Source organism: Neoarius graeffei, chromosome 7 (assembly GCF_027579695.1).
Source record: "Neoarius graeffei isolate fNeoGra1 chromosome 7, fNeoGra1.pri, whole genome shotgun sequence".
NCBI lineage: Eukaryota > Metazoa > Chordata > Actinopteri > Siluriformes > Ariidae > Neoarius > Neoarius graeffei.
In genome coordinates, this window is record NC_083575.1 from 81,048,636 (window position 1) to 81,063,712 (window position 15,077).

A 15,077-nucleotide genomic window follows, 5' to 3' on the forward strand; every position below is an offset into this window, starting at 1 on the left:
ACTGCTGGGAGAGAGGAGTTGTACCGCAAGATCTCCGTGATGCTGTTATTGTATCCCTCTACAAAAACAAAGGGGAGAAGTCTGACTGCTCAAATTACAGGGGTGTGACACTACTGTCTATCCCTGGAAAGATCCTAGCAAGGGTTATCCTGGACCGGCTTATCCCAACAATTGCTGAGGAGAACCTTCCAGAAAGTCAGTGTGGATTTAGGGCAAACAGGAGCACAACAGACATGACTTTTGTTCTCAGGCAGATTCAGGAAAAGTGTAGAGAACAAAATGCCTTACAAAGCTTACAAAGGCCTTTGATACCGTTAGCCGTGACGGGCTCTGGAGGATTCTAGTAAGATTGGGCTGCCCACCAAATCTTCATATCCTGCAACAGCTACATAAAGGCCAAATGGGACAAGTTAAGCACAAAGGTGAGCTATCAGACCCATTCCCCATTGAAAATGGGGTTAAGCAAGGATGTGTTTTGGCACCCACACTATTCGCCACTTCAGCATGATGCTTAGGGAAGCCAAGGAGGATCTCACAGACGAAATTTACATACAATTCTGAATGGATGGGAGTGTTTTCAACCTGCGAAGACTCCTGGCTCGCAAAACCAAAACCCTTAAAGCACTGATACTAGAGCTGCTGTTCGCAGATGACTGTGCCCTTCTTGCTCATACAGAAGAAGCCCTTCAGAGAGCTGTTAACCATTTTGCTGATGCAGCAAAGGCCTTTGGCCTTACCATAAGCCTGAAGAAGACAGAAGTGCTGCACCAGAAGTCACCTCATGGGAGCTATACCAGTCACCCCACATAAGTATTGACAGTACACAGCTCAACACAGTAGAGCACTTCACATACCTCTGGAGCATTATTTCCAATGATGCTTCAGTTGACAAAGAAGTGGACAACAGTCTCTCCAAAGCCAGCATTGCCTTCAGTTGACTACAGAAACGTGTCTGGGAGAACCACAGCCTGCGGCTGGCTACCAAAATCCTGGTCTACAAAGCAGTTGTTGTTACCACCCTTCTCTATGGATCTGAGGCCTAGGTTCTATACCGGAGACAAGTAAAGCTCCTGGAACGATTCCATCAGCGAAGCCTTCACTCCATCATGGACATCAAATGGCAAGACTTTACAATGAACAACGAGGTCCTGAAGCGAGCCAACATCTGCAGCATTGAGGCCATGCTCCTGTCCAGACAACTACGCTGGGCAGGCCACCTGGCACAGATGGAAGACACCAGAATGCCAAAGACTGTTTTCTATGGTGAACTCTGCCAAGGTAAACGTGCCAGAGGAGCATCAAGAAAGCGCTACAAAGACCAGTTAAAACAACAGCTCAGAGTGGCTGGCATCCCTGAAGTTGATTGGGAAAACAGAGCTGCTAACAGAGCAAACTGGAGAACTTTGACAAGGCGAGGCGCTGAGGCCCTTGAGAAAATCCAACATGATCATGCTGAAGATAGAAGAAGAAAGAGAAAGGAGGCAGCTGACCAGAATGTGTCTCCAACCCAGTTTACCTGTCAGCAGTGCAACAGAGTATGCAGGTCAAAGATAGGCCTATTCAGCCATCTGAGAGCCTGCAGTACTACCAGTACTTCCCAGAGATCCTCGACGACGGGGAAAGAGCCATGATGATTGAATCCTCTATAGTCTATGCAGGGTCAGAGGCCACCACCTCGCTTCTCCACAAAGAAGAACCCCACTGACGCTGGTGACTTAGATGGAATTATGTGACCTTGCTTTAGGGCTTCTTGGATGTATTCCTCCATGGCAGATTGTTCCTTTTGAGAAAGGGGTAGATGCGACCACGTGGAGGTGATGTGCCAGGTAGAAGATTGATGGAACAATCATATGGGCGATATGTGGTAATCTGCAGGCTTTGCCCTTACTAAAGACCTCTCTCAAGTCACCACTTGAGTCCAGGTAACCTCTCTACCTGGACTCTTATTGTTACCTCTCTCAAGGCCAGGTAATACTCAGGAACATTCTCCATGGAATCAGGCTGTGGACTCTCTACTGAAGTAGAGGAGAGACTGAGTTGGGGACATAAGAGACAGTTCTGGAAACATGTGGATGACCACTGGAGAATTTCCTTGTTCTGCCAAGAGATTATTGGGTCGTGAAGCTGTAACCAGGGGTACACAAGAATGATGTCATGATTGACAGTGGTGGTCAAATCAAGGGAAATGAGTTCAGAGTGGAGTGCTCCCACCTGAATGCGAACGGGAGTGGTTCAAGTGGTGACGAGACCATCCCCTATGGGTCCCCCATCAATGATCCTGATGCTGAGTGGACTCTGCAGAGGGGTTGTGGGCAGGTCGAACTTCTGGACAATAGTGTTGTTGATGAAATTCCCCTGCGCCCCGAGTCAACAAAGGCAGACAGAACGTGTGTGGAGGATGCCAGTTTTAACAACACAGGGACTTTAAATGACTGTGCATTGAGTTTTCTTACTGGACTCACCAAGTGAGCTGTGGCTTCAACTGGGCTGGTGTGGGACAGACAGATAAGACACTGGTTGATATGATGCTCTGAACTCCCTCAGTAGAAGCAGAGACCCTCTCTCCTCCTTTCACATTTGGAACGTTTCAAACAGGTGTGAGAAACTTCCATAGGTGTGGAATCCTCAGAGGGCTGGACTGGTTTGGAGTTCTCCTTGAGAGAGGGCCAGTTGGTAAGCAGATGATCTAACCATCTCGCTAGGTCAATGAGGGAGGCCAGTGTTAGTTGCTCATCTCTACACACCAGTTCACTGAGAATTTCAGGATGAAGACCTTGGCGAAACACCACTTTTAGCACCAGTTCATTCCATACACTGGCTGCTGCTAGAGTTCTGAAGTCTAGAGCATATTCAGCAACTCCTCTTGAACCCTGTGTGATGGTGAGAAGGCTCTTGCCAACTTCAATCCCCTCGGGTTCATGATCAAATACTCTTTTTAACAACTTGAGGAAATGTTCATAGGAAGTCATATGCTCACCTCCATTCTTCCATAGGGTGCTAGCCCACTGTAGCGCTTTGCCGGTGAGAAATGAAAGAAATTTAGTGATCTTGTGTTCATCAGAGATGTTTGGCATGGTGGAGAAGTACATGAAGCACTGAAGTAGGAATCTTTTACAGGCAAGAGCATCCCCGACATATTTCTCGAGAATGGGGAGCTGTAGTGTAGGACTTGGAGAAGCCTCAGGGCGCATTAAGAGGGCCTGCGACATCACAGCTGCAAGCTGCGCCATCCAGGTGTTGAGGTCTGCAAGTATCTGTTGATGTTCTCCTAGGAGACATCCCTGAACATTCAGTGCAGTTTTGCTTTGCCTCCTCTGCTGTATCCATAGTAGGCAAAGTTCCTGTCAGAGTGCACGCACTTACAGATGTATGAGCAGGAGAGAGCGGGGTAGCAAACTTGTAACAAAGCCAAATCACAAAACTAGATGCATGGTCAGAAGGCAGGCAAAGGTCGGTCAATCAGCAAACAGGACAAGATGAGACAAGAAGCAAAGACAAAGAGAGATCGCAAGGGTCAGAATAACTAGAGTCAGGCAGCGATAGAAAGGCTTGGTATGGACTGGAAAACACAGAACGATACTTCACAATGAGGGAGAGTGTGAGTGAGGCTTAAGTAGTGTGGCTGATGAGTCGTGAATGAGCAACAGCTGAGTTCAGTAAGCCGGTGACAGGGGGCGCTGTGCCTCTTGGGCGTTGTAGTTCTGAGTAGCCATATTTGTAGTTTGGCTAGCATTGTCGGTCTCATTGCCTTTACTGACAATGGGAGAGCCAAGTTTGACATTTGCCCATGCTGATTTGTTTTGGTTAAAAGTAGGTCAAACGCCCCATGGTGGTCACATGATATTGTTGCTCACTTGCTTGGCAATCTCAGAAATCGTAAAATGCAGGACGCTTTTTATCTCGGCAAAACATTTCCACATAAGATACACAGTGTGTGCAGCAGTGAAACATCTCAAAACTCCAACAGCAACCGAAATAGAGCATTTTGCCCAGAATTCGACTTTGCATTCAGAACCTTTAAATATTTTTGTTTTAATTTTGTTTTCACAATTGGCAGATTAGTATATTTCCAAATGTAACCTTACATGTATGGAATGCCATTTAATCAATATTCAATCAATCAATCAATCAATCAATCAATCAATCAATCAATCAATCAATCAATCAGTTAATCCTGATAAATAAACTAGAAGGGCACATAGCAGAGTGCATACCTCCACCAAGCCACATATTAGAATATCTAGATATTTACTATATTTACATACATATCCAGATTTGCATCAAAATCTAATCAATTCTTCTGTGGTCCATGGCTCACCTTTCCTTACAATTTAATCAAAATCTGTTGATGACTTTTTGAGTTATGTTGCGAACAGTCAAACAAACAAATGTGAAAACGTTACCTCCTCCAACAAAGTTGGCAGAGGTAATTAATGAAACAATAAATATACAAACCCCATTTCCAGAAAAGTGGGGATAATTTCCAAAATGCAATAAAAACACTAATTCTTGTGAACCTTTATTTAACTGACAAAAGTACAAAGAAAAGATTTTCAATTGCTTTACTGAACAACTGACCAAAGACTGAGCCTTTGACGCTGCCCCTTTTATATCCAATCATTAATACCAATCAACTTTCTTACTGTAAAATCTTCCAAAATGGTGTTACTTGAATATCCTATCAACCTTTCAATCTTATTTTGCTTCTGTCCCAACTATTTTGAGTGTGTTGCAAGCATCAAATTGTAACTTTGTTTATATTTACAAAATACAGTTAAGTTGGTCAGTAAAACTATTGAAAATCTGTTCTTTGTACTCTTATCAGTTAAATAAAGGTTCATGTAAAATATAGATATTCAGGCAATGCCTTAAAGCGGAGCTTCTGATGAACATATGTTTAAAATATTTGCAAGGGCACAAAATCAAACTGAATAGAATAATAATATTATCAGATATGAACCATCGAATTGTGTAGTGTAGTGTATTTCACATAAATAACTTGCTGCATTGTCTTGTGACAGTGACACCAATAATGAGATACACATCACAGTTACAATACATATTTATTCCTTTCTTTGACATCACATGCCATGCGCCAGAAACAACACCATGGTATTTATTATGGTATGACTCTGCTGGGTGCCTGGTGGACAGCAGTGAACCAGTGCTTTCACTTTACATCATTACTATATAGTTATGATCCAATATCAAACTTGATATGTCAAACAGTTGTCTGGCTACATCTGTCACTTCCACGTGCATTGGAGCTCGGAACACACCACCACAGACTACAAAGTGCATCCACACTATTAGGACTAATTACCATGCACCTGTTCCTGATTCAAGCTGAATCACAGCACATACATATAGGGACTCTGAGTAACACAGTCTTTGCGAAAGTCTTGTGTTTTGTATTGCTTTTCTGTTTTTGACCCATCCATCCATTATCCATAACCACTTAACTGTGCAGGGTCACAGGCAAGCTGGAGCTTATCCCAGCTAACTATGGGCGAGAGGTGGGGTACACCCTGGACAAGTCGCCAGGTCATCGCAGGGCTGACACATAGAGACAAGCAACTATTCACACCTACGGTCAAGTTAGAGACACCAATTAACCTATTTACAGTCCTGAATATAAAGTGATCAGTGTGTTAACAGCAACTTGGGGGTGTATATGTGTGTGTGTGTGTGTGTGTGTGTGTGTGTGTGTGTGTGTGTGTGTGTGTGTGTGTGTGTGTGAGGGGGGTAATGGAAGCTACAGCTCTGGGGAAGAAACTGTTCCTCAGTCTACTTGTGCATGTTCTGATGGTCCTGTATCTTTTGCCTGATGGGAGGGAGACAAACAGTTTATGACCTGGGTGTGTTGAGTCCTTGATAATGTTGCTAGCACTCTTACATAAACAGTTAGCATAAACTATGTCCAGATTTGGTAACTTAGTTCCCACAATCCTCTGTGCGGTCTTAGCTATCTGGTCCAAATCTCTCCGGTTCTCTGTCGTACAGATGGTGTACCAAACTGTGACACAGTAATAAAGCAAGCTCTCTATTGTGCTCCTATAGAAGTTTACTAAGAGCTGAGAGGGAAGTTTGGCTTTTTTAAGTTTTCTCAAGAAGAAAAGTTTCTGCTGAGCTTTCCTCAGTAGATGTGAGGTGTTAAGGGTCCACATCAGATCCTTTGTGATGTGGAGTCCCAGGAATTTGATGTTGTTGACCCTCTCCACCTCTTCATCATTTATGTAGAGGGAGGGAGGTGTTGTTTTCCTGGTTCTCCTGAAGTCCACAACGACCTCCTTTGTTTTGGCTGTATTCAGTACCAGGTTACTGTCCGAACACCACTGGACCACGTGTTGAACTTCCTCTCTATAGGGCATCTCATCATTTTCTGATATCAGTCCTATGATAGTTGTGTCATCAGCAAACATCACGATAGTGTTAGAGGAGTGGATGGGTGTGCAGTCATACATGAAGAGAGTGAAAAGGGACGGGCTAAGGATACAGCCTTGTGGTACTCCTGTGTTCAGGGTGAGAGTGGACGATGTGCCCACCCTGACATTTTGCAGTCTGTTGGTGAGGAAGTCCAAAATCTGTGAGCAGGTTGTTGAGCTTGTTTACTAGTTCATGTGGGACTATTGTATTGAAAGCAGAGCTAAAATTGATAAATAGCATCCTGACGTATGTGTTGGGATCAGGCCCGCTGACGGGGGGGACAAACGGGTATGTTGTCCCAGGCCCAGGAATGGGGAGGGCCCAGAACTGGGCTCTCATGAAGTTGCGATTAAATTATTTTATTTCATTTCAAAATGTGTTGATTTGGGGGAGAAATGTGCTATATTTGCATTCAATAAATGATTTCTAGATCTTTTGCCTTTATTGTCTTTGAAAAAGGCGTCAAGAACCCCCTACCACCCCTAATGCAAAAATGGTTTGGTCTGACTCTTTGATTAAGGGGAAAAAAACGACATCGTTCGATCATAGCACTTCGACAATCAGCGTGCGTGCCATTTGCCAACATGCACAAGTCAGGAGCAAAGAAAAGAAAGGAGAAAAAGAGAGGAAGAAACCAAGAGACTCAGGGGCTCACTGCATAAATATTTTAAAAAAGATTTGGATGATGCAGCAGGTACTAGCAAAGGCAGTGGGGCAGCTGAGCCAGGTAAGACACAGCCAACTTTTTCCAGCCCCGTAAAGTAACCCCAACCAAGGCACGCGCGGCACGCAATTCATGTTACAAACGAGGGGAGAGCAAGTCACACTGAACACCATATCAAATGCACAGGGCATTGAATCATTTCATAACCACAATGGCTTAATAACATTGTGTTTCATATACCTGATTGAAGCTAAGAATATTCACATTAGCCCGCAATCATATCCCGCCGTTTCTCAAGCGGTGTGTTCTTCTCTGCTTTTCACACTGGACAGTATGCACGCACAGTATACTATGTTGACCCCCAGCCCTGCCCGAAATCCCCCGTCCATCGCTGCTCCTTCAAGAGCACCCCAATTGCGTGATTATAGTAGACTATCCACGAGTTTAGGAAGGCATTGCGGGGGCTGTCGCATGCAGGCTTGGGGCGTAACGGAATACATTTAATGGCGTTCGGTTAAAGGATACAAAATAACAGTAACCCCTTATTCCGTTACAGTACAGGGGGGAAAGATTCAGTGAAATTGGGGATTACTTCACAGGATCACAATGTGTGTGAGGTTGCTGGTTTTGGGCTTTTTTTTTCAAGCCTGCATTTTACATTGGCTTTTTGTTTGCTTCTGCTCTGCTAAACCCACACATCATGTGTGAACAGGAAAAAGGTGTTGGTTGACACACTTGTGTACCTGAAAAAAAGCAAACATGATTTTTCTCTCTCTTTAGAGGTTTGTTTAAGATTTTATTACTATGGTACTCAAAAAAAAAAAATTATTTCAATAAAAAAAATTTTGTCTTGTTGACAGGTGGCATTTTCTCTAGAGGATGGGATTGATGTTGAAAGTCTGCACTTTGAATTCTTCACCCTGCTCAGACAGGAAATTACAAAAGACTCCAGTGTAATCCAAGTATCCGAGGACTCGGGACTTTTCTGGTTCTCTACTTTAAGTCAGAGTTTCAATTTCGCTTGGATGGAAAATCAATACCACTGTGGGAAATAAGGAATTTTAAGCAGACTGTCACAGGACAGACAAGTCTGAAATGTTGTCTATCTGTCCAAATTTCAGCCTGTTCGAATGACTGGCCAAAGGCCCAGAACAATGTGGCCAGGGAAGCTGAAGGGCTTTAAATGCCTGGAGATGACTTCTCATCTATTTCCAGACACATTTTTGTGATCTTCAAAGGCCAACTTACACTAGACATTAGTTACTAATTACACTACAAATTGAATATAATTTACAAGAAAATGTCAGATGATTCAAGAAAAACATGCTTAAAGTTCTACCCAAGAAAACAGTAGCACACTCGGGTCAGTTCCACGTCTAGAAAAACGTCTGGGGGCAAGGATGTTCCAGTTGGTTACAACTTACTGGTACTCATATATCTCATCTCATTATCTCTAGCCGCTTTATCCTGTTCTACAGGGTCGCAGGCAAGCTGGAGCCTATCCCAGCTGACTATGGGCGAAAGGCGGGGTACACCCTGGACAAGTCGCCAGGTCATCACAGGGCTGACACTTAGACACAGATAACCATTCACACTCACATTCACACCTACGGTCAATTTAGAGTCACCAGTTAACCTAACCTGCATGTCTTTGGACTGTGGGGGAAACCGGAGCACCCGGAGGAAACCCACACGGACACGGGGAGAACATGCAAACTCCACACAGAAAGGCCCTCGCCGGCCACGGGGCTCGAACCCGGACCTTCTTGCTGTGAGGCGACAGCGCTAACCACTACACCACCGTGCCGCCGGTACTCATATATACTGTAGGTATTATAATAACACTCATGAAACATTATGTCAACAATGACTATTTTTATACTAAACCTATAAGAAATTTAGTAATTAACAATACAACTATTCTTACATAATAGAGTTAACAATTTTGAGTACGAGATTCCAAGTAACTTTGTCACAAAATGACTTTTGAAATTACTCCAAACTAGACATGGTAATATCATTTGGCATTCAGACTAAAATCTGTTGAACTAGAACTTAGGAAATAGAAGGAAATAAAAACTCTATTAAAATATAAATCTACATCCTACAAAGCATATGACTATGACTGTCATTCTTATTATGAATAAAAAAAATGCACATTGTAATCACAACATAACCATTGATTGGTAGTTTGGCACTTAACATAATACTGTACTGCAAAGTTTCATGTAAACTGAACTCTTAATCAACTGACTGGATCAATCAGATACTGTCAACCCTAAAACACTAATTCAACTATATTGTACAAGAAAAACAAACAGTGAATACTGAGTGTATTATTATTGTCTTATTTAGTGCGCCACTCGGGGAGAGGGAGGTGCCTGTAAATTTTGGCGGGGCGAGGGCCTTCGGTGGCCGAGTTATGAATTTTTAAAGTCGCACCGCAGGGGCCCCTGTTTCACAGGTCGTGTTATGACATAATGTATTCGCCCAGTGTAACTTTTGGAAGAAAATTAGAAGTAGATTAGACCCACATCTTTACAACTTTTTCATGTGCGATCCGGTTTGATGCTTTTGAAATACAGACGGACACATTCGAATGATTTTTTTCATCAGCCATCCGGTCTGATACTTTTGAAATACAGATGGACAAATGCAGAAATTACTGGTCAGTGTCCACTGGTCTGGCCTTATTTCCCACACTGAATACAAACTGTTAATGTTATCTGATTTTTAATTCAATGTAGGATTCTGATTCCAGTCTGGAGGAATTTTTCTACATTGGTATCATCTGTGGATTGGCCTTTTACAATCATGCATTTCTGAACATCGGGTTCCCAGTGGCACTGTTCAAGAAGCTGCTGAACCGCAGTCCAACTTTGAGTGACCTGGAGGAGCTGTCACCAGTGGAGGCCAGGTTGAACATCATTTCTTTAACAAATACCATACTCCCTGTAAATTCTAAATAAACTTGCAAAACCACATTTCTTGTTTTCTCCCAACAAATAAGTCTAAAAGATTTACTGATTGAAGACGAGGACGTTTTGGAGGAGCTCTGTTTGGATGTCGCAGTAAGATTAATTACATGGGTTTTACTAGATGTTTGAAAGGTCAGTGGTGCCTGTATGAGTTTTGTTTTCTCTCAGGCAAAAGGGAAAGAGCTCATTCCAAATGGAGCAGAAATCCCAGTCACAAAAGCCAACAGGTATGAAATGCCTCTTTTTTTTTTAACCACTATTTCCATGTATTCATGGTATTAGAGCAGATTTTCTCAGGTTTTTAAATCTTGTGGTCCACATGACCAACATGTCAGAATGGATGCAATCTTTGTAATGTAATTACAGCTATAACACACTAAACTTGCACTGATTTGGGAATGAGCTGCATAATCATCAAAATAGAGCCTGTATTTAACTGAAATGCAAATATAATGCCGTAAAATAATATTCGTCTTGAATTAGTTTAAAATTTACATGAATTTGGACAATTGTTTTATGCTATAATATACACTGCTCAGCCAAATAAAAAGTCGCACACACTAATATTTCATTGGACCGCCTTTAGCTTTGATTATGGCCCAAATTCACTGTGGCATTGTTTCAACAAACTTATCCAACATCACAACTTCTTCCTGAACATTTCCACCAGTGTTGTAGTCAAGTCACTAAACCTCGAGTCCAAATCCAGTCGCAAGTCCCCAGTGTTCAAGTCCGAGTCAAGTCCAAGTCATATAAAAAATCCGAGTTGAGTCCAACACTCCAACCACAACATTTGACGGTGGCTGTTTCAGCCCCTTTTTTAACAAATCTGTGGCAAGTCAGTTTAAGAAGTTTGAGGAAGGTTTTTCCCATGGAAACCCTTTTAATTTTTGGAGTTTTTAAATTTTTTAAATGTTGGTGTTTGAGCTTGATGAGCTCAGAGACTTACTCTATGGCACGTCTAAATATGAGTGGGAGGAACTCCAGAAGGTACAAACCATTCAGATAGTTTATTTCTCACAGTTTTTATTATTTTGCATACTACAACAGAAATCATTTATATTCTTTTATTTTATTTGCACCAGGGAATCACTTATGAACATTGGGGACCCTCAGATGAACTGATCCAGAACTTCTGGTCTGTTTTCTTCAAGCTGAATGAAGAATAACAGAAGTTTTTCAGTAAGTTCAACACTTGGATACAAATGGTAATATAATATATACAGTAGTAATAGCGGGCAGCACGGTGGTGTAGTGGTCAGCGCTGTCGCCTCACAGCAAGAAGGTTCTGGGTTCAAGCCCAGCCACCAAGAGGGGCCTTTCTGTGTGGATTTTGCATGTTCTCCCCATGTCTGTGGGTTTGCTCCGGTTTCCCCCACAGTCCAAAGACATGTAGGTTAGGTTAACTGGTGACTCTAAATTGACCGTAGGTGTGAATGTGAGTGTGAATGTTTGTTTGTCTCTTTGTGTCAGCCCTGTGATGACCTGGTGACTTGTCCAGGGTGTACCCCGCCTTTCGCCCGTAGTCAGCTGGGATAGGCTCCAGCTTGCCTGCGACCCTGTAGAACAGGATAAAGCAGCTAGAGATAATGAGAATGAGATGCGATGATAATAATAAGGATTGTCAGTCACTAATAGCCTGCTTGTCCTTGGCTACTGAGTTGTCCACTACTACATCACCTCCAAAAGACAAATCAACCATAGTAAATAACTTTTATTTGATGCATAAATATTTTTATAGAATTAATTACGCATTAAAAGGACCCTAATCTTACTAAAGTATATGTACAAACATGGACCTGTATATGGAAATAAAATGATATAGCACAATGCATTAATTACCAATGTTTCTTCATTTATATTGTTTATCAGCCTGAAGGAAGCTGTTTTTATAATTTACAGGGCATAGATACTGATAGAAGGAAGGGTGAATGAAAGCATGGATGGAATGATGGATGGATAAAAGGATGGACAGATGAGTAGATGGATGGATGGATAGAAGGATGATGTAAGAAGCATGGATGGAGGGGAGGATGGATGGATGATGTAAGCATCATGGATGAATGGATAGAAAGATGATGTAAGAAGCATAGATGGATGGATGGAGGGGAGGATGAATGGTTGGATAGAAGAATGGTTGGGTAGATAAAAGGATGGACAGATGGATACAAGGATGGATGAATGGAAGGATGGATAGATGAGTGGATGGATGGATGGATGGATGGATGGATGGATGGATGGATGGATGGATGGATGGATGATGCAAGAAGCATGGATGGATAGAGGCATGGATGGAGGGGAGGATGGATGGATGAATGGTTGATGGAAGGCTGGTTGGGTGGATGGATGGATGGATGGATGGATGGATGGATGGATGGACAGAGGGATGGGTGAATGGAAGGATGGATAGGCAAGTGGATGGATGGATGGATGGATGGATGGATGGATGGATGGATGGATGGATGATGTGAGAAGCATGGATGGAGGGGAGGATGGATGGCTGAATGGTTGGTTGCAAGGGTAGATTGATAGAACAATGGATGGATGGATGTACAAAGCATGGATGGATAGATAGAAGCATGGATGGAGGAGAGGATGGATGGATGGATAGAAGAATAGATGAATGGAAGGATGGATGGATAGATAGAGGCATGGAGGGAGGGGAGGATGAATGGTTGGCCAGAAGGCTGGTTGGGTAGATGGAAGGAAAGATAGATGGATGGATGGATGGATGGATGGATGGATAGAAGCATAAATGGATAGACACTTGGATGAATTGAGATAAATGATTTATGTTCTTTTATGAATATGCTTTGTTCTTATGAGATCTTCATTAAATAATATTTTTACCACAGAATAATACTTACTGTCATTAGTTTACTCATAGTATGTGCAGTGTGTGCACACAATAAAAAAAAGAAAAGAAATTGAATCACATTGGACATTTTAGGGCAAAATAAATAGCTGTTTAAACATTTTTTCCAGCTTTCGTCTATGGAACAGACCGCTTGCCTATAGGAGGACTCTCTAAACTGCGGCTGAAAATTGTGAGATGTTGCTATGGCGATGCGATGCAGATAACCGTTTCCCCTCGGCCTAGACCTGTTATGGCATTTTACAGCTTCCAAACTACAGCAACCTCCACATACTCCGAGACAAACTCGTTCATGCCATCACTTATTGTGAAGTTTTTGGATGAACGTAAAAGTGTGGTTTGTTGGTTTTAAAGTGCCATCTTATATCCATATTTATTAAAGTGTATCCATATTTATTTACCCATATTTAACATCCATATTTATTAAAGTCCCATCTTATATCTTTATGCATTATGATTAAAACAGTCTTTAAACTTGGGTGATTTCTTATCAGCTTACAACGATTACTGTGTCTTACAGTACACCTGTGTTTATTTGCTTCATGGTTCAAGTTTGCTTCCATCCTGCTCTTGTAGTTAGTTTCTGTGTTTTATATTATACAGTGGTGCTTGAAAGTTTGTGAACCCTTTAGAATTTTCTATATTTCTTCATAAATATGACCTAAAACATCATCAGATTTTCACACAAGTCCTAAAAGTAGATAAAGAGAACCCAGTTAAACAAATGAGACAAAAATATTATACTTGGTCATTTATTTATTGAGGAAAATGATCCAATATTATATATCTGGGGCGGCACGGTGGTGTAGTGGTTAGCGCTGTCGCCTCACAGCAAGAAGGTCCTGGGTTCGAGCCCCGGGGCCGGCGAGGGCCTTTCTGTGCGGAGTTTGCATGTTCTCCCCGTGTCCGCGTGGGTTTCCTCCGGGTGCTCCGGTTTCCCCCCCCACAGTCCAAAGACATGCAGGTTAGGTTAACTGGTGACTCTAAATTGACCGTAGGTGTGAATGTGAGTGTGAATGGTTGTCTATGTGTCAGCCCTGTGATGACCTGGCGACTTGTCCAGGGTGTACCCCGCCTTTCGCCCGTAGTCAGCTGGGATAGGCTCCAGCTTGCCTGCGACCCTGTAGAAGGATAAAGCGGCAAGAGATAATGAGATGAGATGAGATGAGATTACATATCTGTGAGTGGCAAAAGTATGTGAACCTCTAGGATTAGCGGTTAATCTGAAGGTGAAATTAGAGTCAGGTGTTTTCAATCAGTGGGATGACAATCAGGGGTGAGTGGGCACCCTGTTTTATTTAAAGAACAGGGATCTATCAAAGTCTGATCTTCACAATACATGTTTGTGGAAGTGTATCATGGCATGAACAAAGGAGATTTCTGAGGACCTCAGAAAAAGTGTTGTTGATGCTCATCAGGCTGGAAAAGGTTACAAAACCATCTCTAAAGAGTTTGGACTCCACCAATCCACAGTCAGACAGATTGTGTACAAATGGAGGAAATTCAAGACCACTGTTACCCTCCCCAGGAGTGGTCAACCAACAAAGGTCACTCCAAGAGCAAGGCATGTAATAGTCGGCGAGGTAACAAAGGACCCCAGGGTAACTTCTAAGCAACTGAAGGCCTCTCTCACATTGGCTAATGTTAATGTTCATGAGTCCACCATCAGGAGAACACTGAATAACAATGGTGTGCATGGCAGGGTTGCAAGGAGAAAGCCACTGCTTTCCAAAAAGAACATTGCAGCTCATCTGCAGTTTGCTAAAGATCACATAGACAAGCCAGAAGGCTATTGGAAAAATATTTTGTGGATGGATGAGACCAAAATAGAACTTTTTGGTTTAAATGAGAAGTGTTGTGTTTGGAGAAAGGAAAACACTGCATTCCAGCATAAGAGCCTTATCCCATCTGTGAAACATGGTGGTGGTAGTATCATGGTTTGGGCCTGTTTTGCTGCATCTGGGCCAGGATGGCTTGCCATCATTGATGGAACAATTAATTCTGAATTATACCAGCAAATTCTAAAGGAAAATGTCAGGACATCTGTCCATGAACTGAATCTCAAGAGAAGGTGGGTCATGCAGCAAGACAACGACCCTAAGCACACAAGTCGTTCTACCAAAGAATGGTTAAA